This window comes from Camelus ferus, chromosome 12 (genome assembly GCF_009834535.1).
Source record: "Camelus ferus isolate YT-003-E chromosome 12, BCGSAC_Cfer_1.0, whole genome shotgun sequence".
NCBI lineage: Eukaryota > Metazoa > Chordata > Mammalia > Artiodactyla > Camelidae > Camelus > Camelus ferus.
The window spans coordinates 26,568,542-26,589,846 of NC_045707.1; the positions used below are offsets into that span (position 1 = coordinate 26,568,542).

General features: G+C 39.8%; 1 long non-coding RNA gene across 1 annotated transcript in view; it reads right to left on the reverse strand.

The window, feature by feature from the left end:
• The window catches only part of LOC116667643, a 104,389-nt gene that overhangs the window by 29,423 nt on the left and 53,661 nt on the right, over nt 1-21,305 (reverse strand). The window contains exon 5 of the long non-coding RNA XR_004324572.1: nt 11,061-11,165. This is a non-coding gene — a long non-coding RNA (uncharacterized LOC116667643). The remainder of the gene's footprint in view (nt 1-11,060; nt 11,166-21,305) is intronic.

The following is a 21,305-nucleotide window of genomic DNA, read 5'->3' on the forward strand; positions in this document are numbered from 1 at the left end:
ACTGGTCAAGATTTATCACAGAGACAACTGTTTTGAGCACCCTTCTGCTAGGGCAAAAAAAGAAAGGTCAGTGATTTATCTGAATGGACAGATGGGTCGTAATGTATTCCTTCAAAGTGATCTAATTTGGTCTCTGACAGGCTGTAAAAAGAAGTACTCAGAGAAGAGTGTCCTTCACTGACACAGATGTGGCGTCCAGCGGAGGACTTTCTCCAGCCATCCTGCCCCAGGGGCTGGGCAAGGATTGAGGTCCGCCTCTTTAGGCACTGAGACTGTACAGTCCAGGAATTACAAAGACCAGGAGCAACACCTAGACTCGCCTCAGGGAGTGGCTAGGAAACCAGTGCCATCTGTCAATGTCAGAGGAGCTGAACTCAATGTGGCGAGCATGGCTGAGAAAACAGGCAGGTCTCTGCTGTCCTGGCAGAAATCTTGTGAAGTCTTGAGATGTGGTCTCCATCCACGGTGCTCCTTCTAAGGCAACTTGATGATGTCATGACAGGTCTCCATCAAAGTGAGGGTGGTAGATTGTATTAACACTCAAAATGTTTGTTGCCCCTCCATGGGGTGCTTCTCCAGGAAGGAAGATTTCACATTCCCTCTCTGTTGACATCAGGAGTGGCCATTCGATTTGCTTTGTTGACGAAGTGGGGACAGAAGCTTTAAGAATGAGCCTGTGTTTTGTAATGCTTTTTTTGCCTCTGCCACAGATGCATGTTCCCTGGAGAGGTTGCCCAGGTTCATTAGCCTGGGTCCTCGAGTGAAGATAACATGGTGCAGGGCTGAGGTCCACCCACAGTGAACATATATGAGAAGTAGACCTTTGTTGTTGTAAGCCCTTGAGATTTGGGGGTCATTTGTTACAACAGCATAACCTAGCACACCTGACTGATACAAGGAAATCAAATCTCTCACAGTCCTTACTTGCCCACCCTGTGGCAGGAGACAGCTGTTGCTGTGGGCAAATAGTCGTTTTGGAGGGCTCACCAGGCTGATGAAGGTCAAGCAGGAACTGTCGGGTAAATGGAGAGGTAGTAACACGCAACGCTTTGCTTACTGAGAAACTCCTTGACCTTGAAAGTTGCCTGAGCAAGGGTGTACTGACTCACGCTGGTCACTTTGGGCTTCCTGGAAGATGCACTGAAAAGGCAGCCAACCAGGGAACTATTCCAGCAGGACTGTGCCCAGGACACAGAAACCACTGGCACGTTTGGGCTGTTAAGTGTTGCCACGATGTAACAATAACATCTGGAACTGGCACTCTCCGGAAGAGCACGTATTGGAAGCAGCAGGAGGCAGAAGCATTAATAACTGTCAGAGCAGGGCAGACAGGCTAACTTAATGGGTGAGCTCAGTCCACCCAGGGCCCGACGTGTCCTGTCCCTCCCCCTCCACAGGAACTCCTCTAGGAGACACATCAATCATCCAATGACCTAATAAAGTAAGAAGGTCTGTCTGAGTTTTGACACTGGAAAATAATAGAGGACCTCAAATGCAGAGGGAGAGAAATAGGGGGCATTTAAAAATTGCTTTCTCACCAGAATAGAGGAAGTCTAGAGATGAACAAAAAGTTATGCTCCGTCCACAAAGTTGTCAGTTTTCTGAAAATGCCCACAAATCGATGACACTTTACAGAACTACAGAAAAGAGTAAGGTTCAGTGGCATTGTTTTTTCTGCTGGATAGTATCTCTGTTAGATACTTGAATGTTCTCTTTCTGTCATGAGATTAATTTACTGGAGATTAAACTTCTTTTTCTTTCGCATTGTTGCATTGCTACACGTAGTAAGAGCGGGCTTTTAAGAGAGGCAGATTTGAGTTTGAATCCATGCTGTGCCTTCCAGATTCAGGGTTTTGGCAACAAACTTCGTTCCTCTGAGTCGCTTTCTTCAATAGTGTGGTTTTGAGGAATTAAATGAAACCACAGTGTATTAGGGTAGTCAGCACAGAGCCTGACACTGAAGGGCTCAATCCTTGTTAGCTTCCTTCTTTAATCTTTTCAAAGCGTTTAAGGGTGAAGAAGGCATTTGCGCTGCGGCTGCAGGTTCGTCCTGGTATGCTGACTAACAGGATGCATTTGGTAATCACTGTATTTAAAAGAACAGAAGACCATTGAATGTCCCACTTGCTCTATCAGGTGAACTCCATGGCCTCTCCAGCCCAGTGTTCTGCTCCAAACATCTATAAGAAGTTTCCCTGTGGCTGATCGCTGGCTAAGGTTTTTCAGTGACATCTTTCCTTATTCACTAGGGGCTGGTAGTTTGTGTCCCTAGTTAACAGCTCTTGATTGATAAGTATCTGAGTCCCTATTATGCAGAAGGCACTGTGATGATTTCTCTAAAGCTGTCCTTGCCCCCTGCTTTCCCCTCCTCTCCATTTAACAGAAGAAAAGCGTTGCTATTCCTAGCCCACCTGTGTTCTCAATTCTATCCTTTCCAGACCCTCAGGGAGCTTGCTTTGTCCATGATTTCTTCCCTCATGACATACTCCCAGGAGCACCTGCACACGAGTCAGCCTCCTTCTTCAGGAAGCCTCATCCCCAACTTAGGAAAGGGAACAGTCACCCAAGTCCAGGAAGCACAGAGAGTCCCCCACAGGATTAACCCAAAGAGGAACACGCCGAGGAACACAGTAACGAAACTGACAAAAATTCAGGAAGCCTCAGACACGCTGCATCTCAGGGCAAACCACTATGAGGGGATGGAGGGGGGCAGTGTTTGGGGCAATGATCAGACAATTAGCTGTATCTGATGGAGCTGGAGCTCTTTTCTCTCCTCAGTATTGAGCAGTTGGCAGCAAGCAAGCTGGTTGCCTCCAAATTAAAGTTGTAACAACTTCTCAAATAAAGTGAATGTAATTCTGAGTGAGGCTCTAGCATGAGCCGTGGGTCCAGAGAAAGAGTTGCCGCCATCTGGAACTTGAGAACTGGTAGGAGGGAAGGGAACAAGGGACTTCAGCATATCCTCCAAGCATAAAACCATATAGAGCTCAGCCGGAACATGCAGCTGGACGTGAGGGCCGAAGAAGGGCCGGCCCCGCCTACTGGAAGCTGGACCCCTCTTCCTTTCAGAGGAGGGAGAAGAGGTGGGGCATCGGGATGTGAGTGTTTAAACAGGCCCACTACTGTCAATCTCTTTTTTGGACTAGTGAAGAAAACGCTCAAGAAATGGGAAAGAGTTCAATGTTCAACCATGTCGTGATATGGTTTGTGATATTAAAAATTCTGATGTTTTATTTTCTACACATGCCAGTCCTAAAATATCAAGTTTAGGCTATTCAAGATCTATGCATATACTACATGAGTAACTCAAAATTATAAACAAAAATTTTTAATTTGTAAAGCAAATCTCATTCTTTATTGAGATAGTTTTGACCCTTCTAGATCCTTTGTGTTTCCGTGTACATCCATGTACATCAATGACCATTCTTACTCCCCCTTGCCTTTAATACTCCTGACCCACTGATCCATTTTGTTGAACTTAACTCTAACATAAAAAGCAAAATGCAAATATACCAAATGCAAACAGCATGCAAATAATGCAAATATATGTGACTCACGTGCAAATAATGTGAAAAAATGCTGACTTCCATAAGCAGAACACACAGAAGACAGGTAGATGACGTCACAGCTTTAATCTAGAGGCAAATGGGCTTCCTACCAGCTGCGGAGTACAGGGGAGAGAAAAGGGAACCTAACTGGTTCAGCTCCTTTGGATTAGGGCCTTTCATTACCGAAAATGCACCAAAATGCAGATCGTGGGAAAATAGGTTAACTGAGAAGAATTTCATGACTTAATGTTAGCTGAGATGAACTGACACGACTGTTCACTTCTTGTACAACTTTAAAAAACACAATAGGTGTTTGTGATGGGGTTTCTGTGAAAAATCATTATTAATTGAATATTTCAAACAGGGGAAATGTATGTGAACAAAATGATTTCATCACCTTTTCCTCTAAAATTGTCAAACTACTGGCAGACCATTTAAGAGACCCCCAGAGGCCACCAGTTATCAATAAACCACACCGCCAGAAACATCAAGTCAAGGTGACACTGGAATTACGGACAAGGTGGAATTTAAGGTTGAGAAATGCTATACTGGAAGAATAAAAGCACATCGTTTTCAACCAACTAGAGGAAATAAAATGATTCAGGAAAATATTATTTCATAAGCATTTTCTTATGTCATAAAAATTTCTTTAGGCTCTCCCCTTTAACTGGCTGCTTAATTTTCTACTGTGCAGTTGGACCAGCAAACTGAATTCAACAGTACAGTCAAAGATTTCTCCACCACAACAATGCAACAGTGATTTATTATTAGGATTTCTATTAACACTATAAATCAAGTCAGTAGGCTCAGAAAAATAACGTCAATGGATAGTGGAAAGGCAACTTGATAAAATCCAACATGAATTTCATGTTTTGCTATGTTCTTTAATAGTTTTCTGTGCATGAGAGATTTATGTTTTCTTGAAAGTTTGAAAGAACTGACTGAAAAAAATCCTTCTGAAAGCTTTTTATTTTTAAACATAATGATTTGATAACCTTCTATTTCTTGGTTATGAATGATTATTGCTTTGCGCTGATTTTGTCAACTTTCTTAAGTCAATTTTATTAATTTGTGTATTCACATAAAATTGTCTATTTTTCTATGACTAAATTTTATAGGTAGGGAACTATAAACAGACTTCTACTATCATTACTCTTTTTTTCCCTAGCTGTTATAATAACTTCTTTTTTGTCCCTATTTTTGTTTAATAGCATTGGTGGTATGGTGGCGAGCATAGCTGCCTTCCTATTTTTGTTTAATTGTGATTTTCAGCTTGTCTTGATTAGATTTACTAGAAGTCTGTCTATTACAATTTTTCACCAAGAAATTCTTCATTTAATTATACAACTTACTTTTCAAAATTCATTAATTTCTGCTTATCTTTACTTTTCTCTCTGCTTTACTCCTTTTGTTTTAGATAAGTTGACTGCAACTTACCGCTTTCAATTTGAGTTGGATTATTTATTTTCATTTATAATTTTAATAATAAAAATTCCAGTTTATGCATTAGCCTTCGGAGGAATTATTAATTCATTCAACAATTTTATTGAATGTCTCCTGTGAGCCAGGCAATATTTCAAGTACTGGGGATACAACAGTGAATAAAACAGACAAAAGTCTCTGGCTTCATGAAACTCACATTGTAGCAGGAGAAAGAGAAAATTAAGTAAAAGATACAGTAAATTATGCAGTATATGAGAAAGTGATAAATTTAGGAAAAACTGAAGTGGACAGGGTAGATAAGGAATTCTGGGGAGTAGAATTCATAATTTGTTATATCTTGAGAATTCTTAATACCTTAATTTTATTTTTGTCCAAATATATATTTGTATTTTTATTTCCTCCTTTGCCAGTAGTTTTTGAGAGGAATGCTTTAAATTTTATAATTGACTTTAAAACTCTTATTATTTATTTCTAGTTCTGTTGAATTATAGTTAGAGGATGCAGCCTGAACAGGTTTTGGGTTGGTGTATTTATTACTGTTTTCTCTGTGGCTGTGTAAGTTAGCCTTGTACTGAGCAGCGAGCACCAGAGAACCCATTCTCAAGAGGCTTGAATGAGTGAGCTGGAGGACTTTTGTCCTGAAACAAGTCCTCAGGTGGGAAGTCCAGGACCGCCATGAAGGAACAAGGCTGTTTCCCTCTTTCTGCTCAGCGGGTACACAGAGATGGCGCTGCACCTTGGGCAGGAAGAAAGAGGAAGGGGACCAGGCAGCCCTAGGAGATTTGTGCGGATGTGTCTTCGGCCAGAACTGAACCACAGGGGGCCCCACCAGCCACAGGAGAGCCCACAGGTAGGCTCCTTTGCAGTTTTCTGGTCTCTGTCAAAGGTACTAAAGTTCAGAATGATTGTTGGGTAGCCAACCTAGTGAATCTAGTACACTATTGATTTTTATAAATGTATCAAAGACACAAGGAGCTATGTGTCTTAAAATTGGGTTCCTTTTTCCCTGTATTTCAATTTCTTTAAGTCATTGTTCATTCTTTGCATATTTGTTCCGTCAGAGGCTAAAAATGGTCTATAAAATCTTCTAGAAAAACACGTTTTGATTTCTGTTTTATTTTTAACAATCATTTATTTTCTATATTTTCAAACTACTTTGTTTAGTACTTAAAGGTCAGTCAGGTTATTGTGAACTGATACCTTTCATACTATATATTTCTTTTTGACTTGAACTCTATTTTGTACAATTTATCCTGCTTCCTTTGCCTTATTTGAATTTTCCCTTGGCCGGAAAATCTTGGCCCATCCTTGTATTTTTAACCTTTGTCATTTTGTTTTAGTGCATCTCTTATTTGCATCATATAATTCCTCATTTATCACAAATATTTGCCCAGTTTCCATGGTGTACTGGGCAGTTCTTGATGCTGGAGATACAACAGGAAACAAAACAAAGGATATAACTATGGGACGATCACATACATTAAACAAGTGTGACCCATGGAATGTAACCATCAAGTAACTTATTTTTATTTTTATTTACCGGCATGCCTTCAAATTTATTTGTGGGGTTAGTTCTTTCTCTCACTGACTTCTTTTCTCCTCTAGGCGCCAACAAAGTTGAGTTAAAAAAATACCCATCTTAGTTCATATTGTCCTTTTTTTTTTAGATTCCACAGACACAGACTCGCAGACATAGTAAACAATCTTATGGTTACCAGGGAAAGGTGGTGGGAAGGGATAAATTTGGGAGTTTGAGATTTACAAATGTTAGCCACTATATATAAAACTAGATTTTTAAAAAGTTTCTTCTGTAGAGCACAGGGAACTATATTCAATATCTTGTAATAACCTTTAATGGAAAAGAATATGAAAATGAATATATGAATGTATATGCATGACTGGGACATTGTGCTGTACACCAGGGACTGACACATTGTAACTGACTGTACTTCAATAGACAAAAAAATAAGATGGGGAGGAGCAATAGCAGTGCCAGGAAAGAGAAAAAGCCAACAAAACATACTTTTCTCATGGAGGGTTAACCTGTAAAAGGCCCGAGTTGGCAAAGGGAGTTATCTTTAGATAGAGTTTAAATTTTGATTATTATTTGACATATTAATTGCCACCTGAAGGTAATGAGAAAAGTCACGGAACCTGTCTTAAATTTCATCTCAGGACAGGGGAAGAACCAGTCCCCTATGCATAGATTCCTTTCTCTTCCTTCCACATCCAGCTATATTGTTACTATAACCTGGGGTCCAGATTACATTTATTACATTGTAATTTCTATAAGCCTTCTCTTTTGAATTATTTTTACTATATGCATTTGATTTTCTAATTATATTTTCAATGATTATTTAGAATACATTCCATTTTGAATTAATTTTCAAATTGCAACCACATTTTTTTATATCATGTACTTCCTATTCTAAATTTTGATTACTTCTTCTCTAGGGTAGAATATAAGTTCGTACATATCTGAGAGAACATATCTGTGGTCTAAGTAAATGATTGGCAATGTATCAGGTTTTACGTTCGTGAGTCTCACATTCTCCCCTTACTAACTTGTGATCTTTGATTCATTGTCTTCAGGCATTAGTGATACCCAAGAAAAGTTTGAAGTGAGGCTGGTCTTGTTCCTCAGTAGGAAACCAAATTTTTGTCTGAAAGGCTACAGAAATTTTTCATTATCCTTGATGTCCAGGAAATTTGCCAGAATAATTGATGGTTAATTTTACATATGTTGTCTGGAATACAGTGTGCCTTTTAAATCTGCATACTCTGTACTTTTTATAAAATTTTCCTTAATTTCGATACCTTGGATCCTTAGTTTATTGTTCTTGTAGACTTGCAAGTAAATTAGAGTCTTCATCAAATTCAAATTCAAACATATAATGCATAATTCTTCTACATTCATTTATTTTGATACAGAAATATTTGAGTAATAAGAGTGATTCAATAATTTTTTTTAATGTATAAAACTAGCTTTTTAAAAAGTGTCTAACAATCCCTTCATGAAGTCTAAATGTTCAGATGGTGTTATCATGACAATTCAGGATAAGGGTGTGGTTGGAGAGGCGATCAAAGGGAGTTTAGAGGATGTTAAAGTGCTTGTCTTCTTCAGGAAAAAACAGAGCATTCATAAGTTTAAGAAACTATAGTAAAATAAATATAAAAATGAGTACTCACAGAAGAATAAAAATAGAACGCATAATGGTCACATCTGACAAATAAAATTTTACCTACTGAGTGGAAAGTAGAAATTCAGAAATAAAGTACAGTAAATAGAAAGTATAAAATAAGATAGCATTAAGTCCTAACACAGCACAAATTAAAATAAATATAAATGGGTTGAACTAATGTTAATTCAGATTCACTCAGGCTGAATTAAAAACGACAACAAACCAGATCTGGCAACACATGCTCCAGATGTTACTGGGGACTTGCGGCAGGCACACTGTGTGTGAAGGGACACTGGGGACGGCAGCAGATCTTCCAGACTGTGAAGGTAAGCTAAAGAAGCGCTTTGACATCCGCCAGAGTTTTCTGACTTATACAAGGCGGTCTATATGGGGAGGCAAGGGAAGATGAAACAAACGAGCAATCGGACTGAGGGACATCACAGATGTCCCTCAGATCACATCAGGTTGGAAGCAGAGCTGTAGTGTAATGGCCATTCCCAAGGACCCTTACCTCCTAATTCCATCCCCCTGGGGGTTAGGATTTCAACATATGAATTTGAGGCAACATGAACATTCTGTACAAAATACCAGCTCTCTCTTTTCCGCCATTATTTTTACATCATCAAGATTTGTGGCACTAACTTGTTATAATTCTGTAACTTGATAAATCACTGGTGCTTTGTCTATTGGTTGATTTGATTAGTGCAAGCAGTCAACATCATTTATAACATTACAAGTATATAAATATATTTCACGGCAGATTGGGCGGGCCATCTGGTAACCTTAGCTGGGAAGGGAGATCTGCCCTCTCTGGGGTAGGTCCGTACTTTTCTGGCATCTATGGAAGACGTGGGTAATTCTATCTAACCCTGGATTTCAGCACTGGGAAGCCAGTTTTTGATCACACATCCATGCTATGTTTACAGCAGTGCTATCAGTAAAAAGCAGCCCAGAATTCAAGCTCTGGGCAGGCAGGCAGGTGCCACAAGAGAAACGAAGAGGAAAGGACTAGTTTTCCAAACTCAGATACGTCCTGCACCTGCCTCGGGGAGGAGTTAAGCCAGAGGGCAAAGACAGGTCCGGGGTGTGACTTTAGAGAAAGGAAATGTGGCGGGTGAGACGCGCTTTTCCTTACATCGTTCTCCCTTCTAAGGCTGTTTCCCACACCTTCCCTCTCTCGCCATTCTTCAGGCTTTCTCTAATATCTCGTCTTCCACCTGGGCTCCCCCAACGAAGGTCTTCTGCTATTTCTCTCATTCCCACATGGCTTTCATCGCCTGCCTGGCTGGGTCTCTACTGAACCCATAATTTGTAACCCCGTGTGCTTATCCTCCTCTTCTGTGGATCCAAGGACTCACGAGGTGCACACAAGGGAGGTCAGAGGAGAAAATATCTTCAGGGCAAATTAAGGCCACAAGCAAACACTTGGACAATCACCTCAATACACTATCTATTCCTTACAGCAGACCTGCGGAATTATTCGCACCCCTATTTCATAGAGGCATACACTGAATTTTAGAAAAGTTAAATGACTTGTCCTCTACCCCACAACTGCAAAGTGGAAGAACCAGAATTCCAAGCTAAGTTTTCTTATTTTGGGTCCCTTGCTCTATCCCCTCTAACATTATGGCTCATTTTTAGAACTGTTTATTTTTTACATTTTTTCCAGTTCAGTGCCTCCTGATTCGCTTGCCTCTTTCTCTTTAGCTTACAAATTAGAGAAGAGAAAGCCAGAGGAATTCTAGGGGACAGACATACCAGAGGACGGCTTTTCCTGTATGTCTGAGAGAATCTGTATAAAAGTACTTTAACAACTAAGTGCGTGCTACTAGTCTTCCCAGCGCACAGTCCCTGATAATCCACATTTGACTAATTATCTCTTTAACTCCCAAGTGTCACATTTGGATACGTGGGTGGAAGCAAGGGGCACAGTCCATTTCCTAAAGATTCTTTTTTTAGCTGGTAAATCTCCCTGGGAGGACAGGCATTGTTTCCATCACACTTTGGATGGGAATCAATGGGTAAATAGTGCTTTTCCCAGCTGGAAGGTCTCAGCTAACTTCTGCTTCATTTCCTCATCACCCACACCCTCAACTGGACCCACTTCCCTTAACTTCAGGCTCAGTCTTGCCCAGTCCCAGAAGTATCTTTTCAAACCATCAATTAATTTTTTTTTTAAGAAAAAGGTATCATAAAACATTTCACACAGACATGAAGACAGAAGAGTAAAATAAAAGCCCTACTGTATCCATCATTCAGAATCGACAGTTATCAAAATTATACAACACTGTATACACACACACACACACCCCCATACATACACACACACACATATATGTATATATATAGTTTTTTTGCTGAAATATGTTAAAGCACACACCAGGCTTCATGTAAAGCCCCTCCCCCCAACATACTGCAGTTTGGATTGAGGCCAGGTTGTTCAATGTCACCAGCACTCCTCTAAGAGGTATAGATTTTATTCTCTAGGTTCATGATTCACCAAATTATTTCATAAACATCCCACACGTTTGGTGTTCAAATTTCTAACTCAACTATATCAAGAAGAAATTAAATGAATCAACGGATTGTGTTCCCCTCAATATCTAGAAGGAAAGAAGTATATATAATTTTAAAGAATGGATCACTGGGTCAATAGATCCACTAAGTCATGGCTCAGTTGGATGGAGAGGAAGGGAAGTCTAGCCGGGATGGCTGCTCCCCAACCAACCACTGCAGAGAAGGAGGCTCTGACCTCCCTCCCCAGCCAGGCCACCAGCATGACTGCCCACGCAAGCTCTACCCCCACCTGCACAGTCTCCACTCAGCTGTGCAGCAGCAGGCTGTCTGCCACAAGGAAGCCATTCTTTAAGACCAGCTAGAGTCCCACCTGCTCAGTGAAGGCTGTCCTAATTATGGCTTCCAGTTGGTGCCGTCTGGAGCATACCATCCAGCCATTGCTGTTTCATGCAGACATCCTGTCTTCTCAGGTGGACTGCAACGACATCAAGGGTAAAACCCGTGGTTAGCCTTCTACCACTAACTTCCGGTGCTCAGTAAATATGTATTTGAGCTTTCCTTTGGGGTGCAGTTGTTAGTGTCGATTTTTCTGCACAGAATCAAGTCACAAGAAGCGGGGGGGGGGGGGGGGAACCTGCAGGGGCATTTCAGTCTGAGAACAGGGATGAAAGACAGGTTGGGTTGGCTCCCATCCATCCACTTGTTCAACTCGCCCTATAAGTCCTCTTAAGTCCTGCACATTCTCTTTGCTTGAATAACCTACAAACACTCCTTTCTTTTTCTTCCCTTGCACCCATGACTAGGGCAACTGTCTGCTGTTGGCACACATTGTGGTATGACCACATGTTTAAGAATCATGAAACCCTACGTAAGAAATCAGTCCCTAAATGAACCGTTACCCAAAGCAACAGGCTCATTCCGGCAGCAGCACCACGGTGCCACCCAGTGGACAGTTTCTGAACAATTCGATCCCTCGTGAACTGACGAGTGAAGCTGGAACCAGAGCACTTGGGGCCAGCTCGTCTACAGAAGGGCAGATTTTATACTCTGCAGTCTTGTAACTTGGTTGTTTGATGAACTCCAATAATTGCTTCACTTAAACGTCTTGAAATTTTATTCTCTTTAACCCTACTTGATTTTCTTAAGAAAATTCCTAATGAAAGCATTTGTGATGTACAATATCGTGGGCTCTTACTTTTTATTTTACTCTATTTTGGGAGAAAGCCAGTTCCCCATTATCTTTGTGTGAGCTTCTAAAAGGTTAATTCTCTTTCCTAGAGAAGTCTACATAAAGGGTATGACCACATGTTTAAGAATCATGAAACTCTACACAAGAAACTAGTCCCCAACCAACGCGCGTTGCCTAGGTGTGGTTGGATGCTGGAGATTTTCTGGAACTAACCTATCTTGTTATTCAGAACATTGAACATCTGGCGCTGGAACAACTGGACATCCATACACAAAAAATGAACCTCAACTCTTACCTTGCAGCGTATATGAAAATTAACTGAAAATGGATGTAGTTAAAGGTACCCCAAGCCTCCGCTGACTGCCTAATTTGAGAAAATCTTTGAAGAAACAGGACAATTCTGGTACACCTTACACTCTCTCCTACTCACCTGAGGCTAAAGGGCTCTCCCCCGCATTTTCTTCACTAGCGGCCCCGTGGAATGCATTTTCTTTCTTTAAAAAAAGTATTTGCTCAATTTAATATTTAATTTTTTTTAAAAGTCTTTCTTGGCTTTATACAACTTTGGTCAGTGCATATTTTTGTTCTAGATGAGAAGACTAGAAAAGTTTCGAATTTATGTATCAGAAATAACTCATAAATTGTAGGCAAGTGCACTGTACTAACAGCCAAGAGGTCCAAGGAGTGACCCCAGATCTGTTACCAACAGCCCGCATGGCCACAGACAAGACATGCTTAAGACTCAATCTCTCTCACTTTCCAAAACATTGGTTAGGTGGTTTGTGTCCTGTCCTTTTAAAATTCTGTGTATTTCTAAATTTTCTTTAATGAGCTTGTGTTATATTGTTAACAAGGAAGTTGGGCAGGATCTCTTAGCTTCCTTCCCTGCCTCTTATTTGATGTTTTTCAGGACTGTGTATATTTGCAAGTCCTTACAATTCGAGCTCCTCACTTAAAAATGCTATTGATCTTGAGATCTCAGATTAGTTTTGTTAAATACTTATGAAGCCTTTCTCAGAACTATATATTTCTGTCACATTTGCTAACTGTGTATTATGACAAATGTATTTCTATATTCTTTTTTTGGTCAAATTTCAAGTTTAAGTCAGAATTTAAGTGCTAGATGCCCTAAATGTGTCATCTAGAAACATCTCTACCATTTTCCCTCTAAGCATCTGATGATGGGGGAAATCACTTAATGTATCAGAGCTTCCGTTCTCTTATCTGCAAAGTAGTGATGATAAATCCAGCTGAACAGGTCTGGTTGTTCTAGTGTTCAAGAGAAATAAGGTTCGAGGTAGCATGCTGAAAACTTGGAAGAGCAACTCTGATGGGAATCTGTCATTTAGTAGAAAAAAACAAGGAGGAGTGGTTAGGAAGGTTGGGGATACAGTAGAAGAATCAGGGGTGACTCAGAACCAGAAGCAAAGATGGATGCTACCCTCTTGGGGGGCTGTCAGAACCATTAGCTCTTCCTGGTCCCCGTCTCCTCCTTGTGGGAATGATGGGAACAGATGTGACCTTCTGTCCAGGATCCGTCTAGCGCAGATAGCAGGGAGACACAGTAAGTTGGACGTCACAGGTTGAGGATCAATAGAATAACAGAAGAATGAGGGAAGAAACAGCAGGAAAGGAAAGGAATGGAATTAACACTACATTACCACTTGTGGCAAGGCAGGATGTGTTTGCTAAAGAATCTTTCTTCAGACAAGGATGGCTTCTGAGTTCCCAGTGGTAGGAATAGAAACTTCAACTGATGAATATAAAGTAATCATTAAAAAAGTAAACCACCAAAGAACGAGGGATATTCTAGTAAACAAAAAAGACGAGGACTGTGTTCTTAAAAACCATCAACATCATAAAAGACAAGGAAAGGGTGTGGAAATGTTTCAGATTAAAGGAGACGAAAGAGACACGACAACTAACTATAATACTCAATCGTTTGAGGCTGAATCCTGTTCTGGAGGAGACGAAATGCTCTAAAACATTATCCGGTCAGCTGACAAAATTGGAATATGGATGGCAAATGAGATAAAAGAACTATGCCAATGCAAAATTTACCAAAGTTGAAAACTGTATGACAGTTATGTAAGCAAATAGCCCTATTCTTAGGAAACACTGACCTACTTAGGGGTGATGGGCCATGATACTTGTAATATCTCTAACTGGTTCAAGGGAAATATTTATCTCAAAGGAGAGGGAGAGAGAAAGAGGGAGTGAGCAAATGGGGTCAAATGTTATAAATAGGTGATCTGGGTGAAAGGTATTATATATTCTCTGTGCTATCCTTTTAAAAATTATTTATTTATTTTATTTTTTTATTTTGGGGGTAGGTAATTAGATTTCTTTGTTTGTTTGTTTTTAATTTATGTATCTTTAACGGAGGCACTGGGGATTGAACCCAGGACCTCGTGCATGCTAGGCACGCGCTCTACCACTGAGCTCTACCCTCCCCACTCTCTGTGCTGTTCTTATTTGCACAACTTTTCTGAAAGCTTGAATTTATTTCCAAACAACAAAAATTTTAAAAAGTGAAACAAATATTTTAATGAGGTCCTCTAGTCATTCTTGTCATTGGTTTTAGCTATTATAATAAGGAAGCGTCTGCAGGGCTCCTAACCATTTACAGAGTGCTTTCATATATATTATTTTATTTAATCCTCATCGAGAAAGCCCCGTGTTACAGATAAAGGAACTGAGCATCAGAAACTTCTTGTGAGAGCTTCACGAAATCATCTCTGTATTCTCCCCACCTTGCCCTGTGAAAGAGAAGAGAGGCAGGCAAGGCTGAGGGACTGACCTGCCCCACACTGCAAACCTAGAGTTGCACGGGCAGGACTGAGACTCAGAGCTCAGCACTTCTTACTACTTTGCAGCTATCAAGTACCACAAAACACACTCAGACCTTAGACCAGGATTAGCCATCATTTAATTACCCTTCGATGATTCACAAGTCACATAATTCTACAGCGCCTTAGGCTAACTTTCATACCTGCCATTTATCATCTGGTAGGTAAAGGAAATAACAGTTGGAAAAAATGTTAATCAAATCCTGGAAGAGGGAGACTATTCTGCTGTAAATTCCGATATGTTGCTTTTATCAGTGGTGCTATTTAACCTAATAGATAAAATTATCTTATACAGACATTTAGCTTAAACATGAGAATGAAAAAGATGTTATCAAGATATCTACACTGTTTATTTTGGTGGCAAACCTTACTCCAAATATGAAATTTTGTATATTGTTATTTTGAGCCCTTCAAAATCTTTTATTTTTATCCTCAGTATTCTTTTCCCAGCTTTAATTTCAGCCTTTAAAGTGAAAATCCTGGAGAGCTAAAGACATTTGCTCTAACAGGTGAAGAAGAGACATGTTACCGGCAGCAGAAATGGTTTCCTGGAATGAGTTATTGATCTTCTAGGTTTTAGTCACTGTGAAGTATTTTTTGACATTTGCTGGATTTGGTTTTCTTTTTAAAGTGCAAGAAGTTATACTAATTAAAAGCAATAGTGGCATAAGAATGAAGAAAAACAGAAGTGCTAAGAGCAAGAATGGAACCCTAGAGGGCTGGTGTCTGGGAAGGGCTACGTGGTCTAAATGGACCTACTGGGGTCATGCAGAAAATCTGCTATCAGTGGCAGCTGTGGGAATACAGTCCTGACCAGGGCCACTTCGTGACTGGGTCTTTAGTCAGCCTGTACTGGCCTATTTCTATTATGTGAGTGTTGAATCTAATTCTGGGTGATCATGTGTAGAGAGATGTGTGACAGTGGGGAGATGACAAAGGTGTCATCTGGGAAGGACACCTGGCCATTTGACAAAGCCTGAAAGGTGATTAGATAGCTGATTGTGGCTTATTACTCAAGCCTTCAGGAGCAGTCCTTTGGGACAAGTCGACACAGTTTATGACCCCTCAATCTGCACTAAGCTCTCCATCTCTTTTCTGATCTGTTGCATGGCCCCACTCATCACTAAATTAAAATTGGGATGCGAGTGATTCTTAAAGCTTAGCCAAAGGAAAATGTTTTAAGCAGTGACCCTCACACAGATTCCCATGGGCATGATTCCTAGCAAGAGAATCTTCTCCTGTGAGTTATCCATCCTCCGTGAGTGCTCAGTTTGGTAGACTAGAACCTCACACGCATGTAAGCAGACAAGCATACGGGCTTCATTTTAGGGAGAACAAATTTACTCCTCAATTCTTTAGTCAGTATTATTTTTACTGAGCACCTGCTGTATGTCATGGATTGATGATTCAAAGATGAGTAAGGCTGACTTTCTGCTTTTATAATTGGGGAAATTGACAATTAAGCAGGTGATCATCAAAAAACAATATGTGCTAAGACAGGATGGGGTGAGCGCAAAGTTCTACAGGACAATTTTTGATAGGCTCCCAACCTACTCTGTGATGTGAAGTCACTTGACTCCTTTGGATGAGAGAAAGTTCTGGGGAAGAAGATAACTAAGCAGAGCACTGAAGGACAAATAAATGTGAACCAGAAAAAGGGAATAGAAGGGAACAAGGGACTCCAGGTAGAGGGGCTAAAATGTGCAAAGGTCAGGACACAAAAGACAGCAGGATAGATTTTGGGGAGAGCAAGAAGGGAGTATGGCTAGAACCAAGGAAAGGCCAGATCATGAAGGTCCCCAGTGCCATTTCAAGACGTTTGGACTTTATGCTAAGGTTTAAGACAATATTGAAGGGTTTTAAATAGATGTAACATGACTGAGTATAGAGAGAGTGGATTGGCATGCGGGTGAGTCTGGAAGCAAGGATTCTAGCCGAAAGCCTATTGTGAAAACGCAAGCTGAGGAAGCATGGGCCCCAACATGGTGCCCCTTCTTACAGCTCTATGCTGTGGGTGAAAGGTTTGCTGAGAAAGGAGAGATGGGGGTGGAGGAATTTGGAGCCCATCTGTGCTCTCCACCCTTGTAAGAATTGTTAAATCGTGTCATCTTCATTTTTAAAGAATCACATGCTCAGAATGCTGTGGTCTAAATAATGTAATTTGATATAGGGGAAAAGTCATGCTACTCAACACGGAAACACTGAGTACTGACCTCCGAATACCTAAAAGATGGGTGAAACAATGTAGGGAAATTGTCAGAGTTGACAGATTTCACCAACAATCGCTATTTCATCCTTTTATGTTTGTTTTGTGAATTCTACATGGAGTGTCTGCAAATACATATTTTCATAGGTGAGGGCTAAAACATTATTGCTTTATTAATTCTTAGCTCTGGAATCAAGAAGGCTGTATCCTGTTCATTTTGGCACACTCAGGACCTCAGACAGGAACTGCCATATAGTAAGTGCTTAATCAGTGGTTGAAAGTCAAGAATGAAAAACACATTGAGTAAAACTGATTTTCTAGGACCTCTGATAATTTTCTTGGAAAGCCTAAGAAATTTCTTTAACATGAAACAAATATTAATTGAAAGCAAAATAAGTAAATACCATATTCATTGAGGATAAATGAAGCTTCAGATGTGTTTAATACAATTTATAAAAAAAAAAAACAGCAGTGGGAATTGTGTGGGTGGAACTGAGTAAGGAATTTGGTCTTTTGTAATTTTGAGCTATTTGAAATGAGAAGGGTTGAACAGTTTAGAAAACGGATGGGAGGAGCTGGGGATTTAATTGTACTCCACAATTTTCTTCTCACGGCTGTGACTACAGAAAGAACATTTTTCTAATTTCCTCTAATGCTCACAAAGAAGATTCTAGACCAAGGACGGTGAGAGCCTTTGAATGTAACGCTGGAAAAGCCTTATATGGATAAATCACCTACCTCCTCATTGTGTCCAAATTTAAAACACAAATTACACATCACTAGGTAATTATAATTGATAATTATATAAACCTTTTAGTTTTAGGGGAAAATCACATTATATACTTTTTAAATGTTGGTATTCCATTTCTCCTGGTCATTTTGAGTGATGCCTTTGTAAAATGAAACCTTTATTTTTGCAATAAAAGCCCAACTTTGCAGCAACTTGACAGCAGAAACACATCTGTATTCTTACACAACAGTACAATCGTGCAATTATATTATGCCAACTAAATTCTTCACTAAATGCATGCTAGCATTTTCTTTGACATTTTTCTTTGTATTTTAGTCATGTAGACAAGAAAGAACATATTCCTGGAGAATCCTTACTAAATATTTAATAAGATCAGCCACCATCTGTGACGCCCACAGTACCCCTTACGCTCAGAACATCTGCCTTTGCATCTAGTAATCCAGGATGCCTTTTTTTTTTTTTTTCGCTGTTACAAGATGCAATTTTGTTTAGTTTTAAATTTGTTTCACTCTTCTAAGGAGCTCTTCCCATTTTTTTTTCTGTTGCTCATATTATGCCTTAATTTATTTAACAAGGGTTCTAAGTAGAGAAAATGGAGAATTTTGGTTTCAGTGGAGACACTGGGACTTGCATTTTCCTGTTGGTGGCAGCACTGCCCTTGTTTTCGGTGTCCAGTACACGGAGGGCTTGACTTGACAGCAGTCGTACCAAACTGAGCATTCAGGGGAACTATCAGTACAGAAGTGTTTTGAATCAGTTAGACGAACCAAAGTGAAACTATCATATACATAGAGTAAAGCGACTTCATTTTAAGAAAACCCAATCAATTAAATTCACAAGATGAAATTCATTTAGGGATGGTATTTACATTACAGAAACCTCCGCAAAATTCTCCAAATAGCGAGCTTTCCTGTTAAATTAAATTTTGATATTGGCGTTTAAAATTTTCACTTAGGCACACTGCAATAAAGTACACCAATTCTTGTATGATCACAGGATATTTTGCATTTGATAAGTTTTTGCAGTTCTCAAAGCCTATTACTTGATCTCATCTCATCTTCATCCTCTACTGACTGTGTGGACTATTCCCCAGCACAGGAAACCCAACCAAGTATAAAGTCGGCAACTTCTATCCAGCATTCCTTTCACAAAACTCCACTCCTACAAGGGTGTTTGTTTTTGGTTTTGGTTTTTTGGTTTTCTGTTTGTTAGTTTGTTTTTTTTCAGTGGAGGCATGTGTCTATTGAAAATAACATAAAATTGGACCCCTGGCTGCATTAAAATATTGTGCATTGAGTGACAAATATTGAGACATGTCATTTAAACTCTTAAATAGTGGACATTTGGTATCACATTTGAAAATTACTTCCCTTTTATTTGAAAATGTTTTAAGCAAATCCATTATACCCACCTATGGTAATTTTAGGATAGATGCCAATCTTCTGAATAAGTTAATGAATATTTGACTGATATTTCATCGTACATTCTGGAGGAGTCGTAATTTGACATCACTTCTCTCTGTAATGAAAACTACTCGCTCAGCAGTTTATGCCATGCTTATTGCTTTCTTTTGAGGAAATAGGATAAGCATGCCTTTGACCTAGTTTAAAGAAATATGCGTAACACACAAGCAGAATGAGGAGAAAACCTGTGCTCAGTGTCACTACTTTGATTTAATAAGAGGGGCAGAATCTAATTTTATTTTGTGAAGAACAAAAAGGAGGTGCAGACGTGAAAAGCACTGGGCATTCAGCTGATGTGTACGCAATATTAGCTGTTAAACTGAGTGCTTTATAAAATTCTTAGAAATTTACTTACTTTTCTTGAAGTATAGCTGACTTACAATGTTGTGTTAGTTTCAGGTGTACAGCAGAGTGATTCAGTTGTACATATATATGTATATATGAGAATGAATCTAAATTTTTAGGTTCTTTTCCATTATAGGTTATTATAAGATACTGAATATAGTTCCTTGTGCTATCCAGTAGGTCTTTGTTGCTTATCTATTTTATATATAGTAGTTTGTGTCTGCTAATCCCAAACTCCTAATTTATCCCTCCCTCCCCTCTCTTTCCTCTTTGGTAACCATAATTTTGTTTTCCATGTCTGTGAATCTACTGCTGTTTTGTAAAGTTCATTTGTATTATTTATTTAGATTCCACATGTAAGTGATATCTAATATTTGCCTTTCTATGACTTACTTCATTTAGTATGATAATCTCTAGGTCCATCCATGCTGTTGCAGATGGCATTATTTCATTCTTTTTTATGGCCGAGTAGTATTCCATTGCAGGTATATCACATCTTCTTTAACCAGTCATCTATTGATGGACATTTAGGTTGCTTCCATGTCTTGGCTATTGTAAACAGAGCTGCTATTGGGGTGCTTGTATGTTTTCAAATTAGAGTCTTCATCTTTTCCAGAAATACGCCTCACTTGACTTTGATAAGTCATTGATTTGGCTGGTTTAGTTATTATCTGTTTCCCTATTTGCTGCCTGATTGGTTCATCTTTTATCAGCTAGCTTCAGGCCAGGCTTTTCCTTTGAAACTAACCTTCTTACTATTGTTTCATCATTTAAAATGTTCTGAAAAGGTTATTTTTGAGCAGGAGAGATGGCAGCTGTGACCAGATTCCCTGTTAAGAAAAGCAGCAGCTGCTCTGGGAATAGGAGGGGTGTCAGTGCCATCAGTGCAGGAAGGCAGAGCAGACCACTGCCAGCCATCTGACTTCCCACAGTTGATTTGCTTCCTTTGTCACCTAGTGTCTGGGTGGAAGGGACTAGCTCACAGGAAAGTGTGGAGTAACTGATGTGGCCCCTTGCCTCCTACTCTGCCCTGTCTCCCAGCTCTTGGGCCTTTTCAAGCTCTCTACCTGTCAATCCATTCACCTTTCCAGGCTTCTCCTGGCCACTAGCATTTTACTAAGCTTGGCTGCCTTGAGGTGGTGTCCATTGTTCAGAAACATTCTCATCTCCATGTCCCACCACCCAAGACCCACATTTTATTTCAATAGAGACTTGGCTAGCTGGTTGTTAAAAGAGTAGAGATTAAATCATTTCATACCAGTATGTGCAGTAATCTTTTGAAGGGTATTCACATTTTAGAAGAAAAAGTTTTTAAATCAAAAAATAACGCTATAATGACAGAATTTCGTATTGGTAAAGATGTGTTGGAGCCAGGAATCTTCCAGGTACTTATTAAGTGGAAGTTGATTCTCATTCTGATTCTATCTAGCTCTTTTTAAGGATGAGAAGCCGTTTATTGGGATAAAAGCCAACGACTTGCTTATAAATTGCTGCCATGCTTGGTCAAGGGCTGCTTGGGCCTGACAGCCTTGTACATGGTTAAGCTGCCTCGTAGTTTAGTTAGAAGAATCCTAGTCATTGAATTTATCACCTTCCCTCTCTGATATGAACAAAGCAGGTGATTAATGTTGTGGAAGTTGCACCAGAGAGATGTTAAAGGCAGTTTCTGTCTTTTGCCCACTGCAGGGCCTGGGCAAGTCACAGAACCTTTCTAACCCACAGCTTTCATCTTAAATTCATGTAGCTGATGAGTGAGATCCCTGGATAGAAAAAACTGTTAATATTCCCAAATAAGTGTGTGAATGTCAAGCA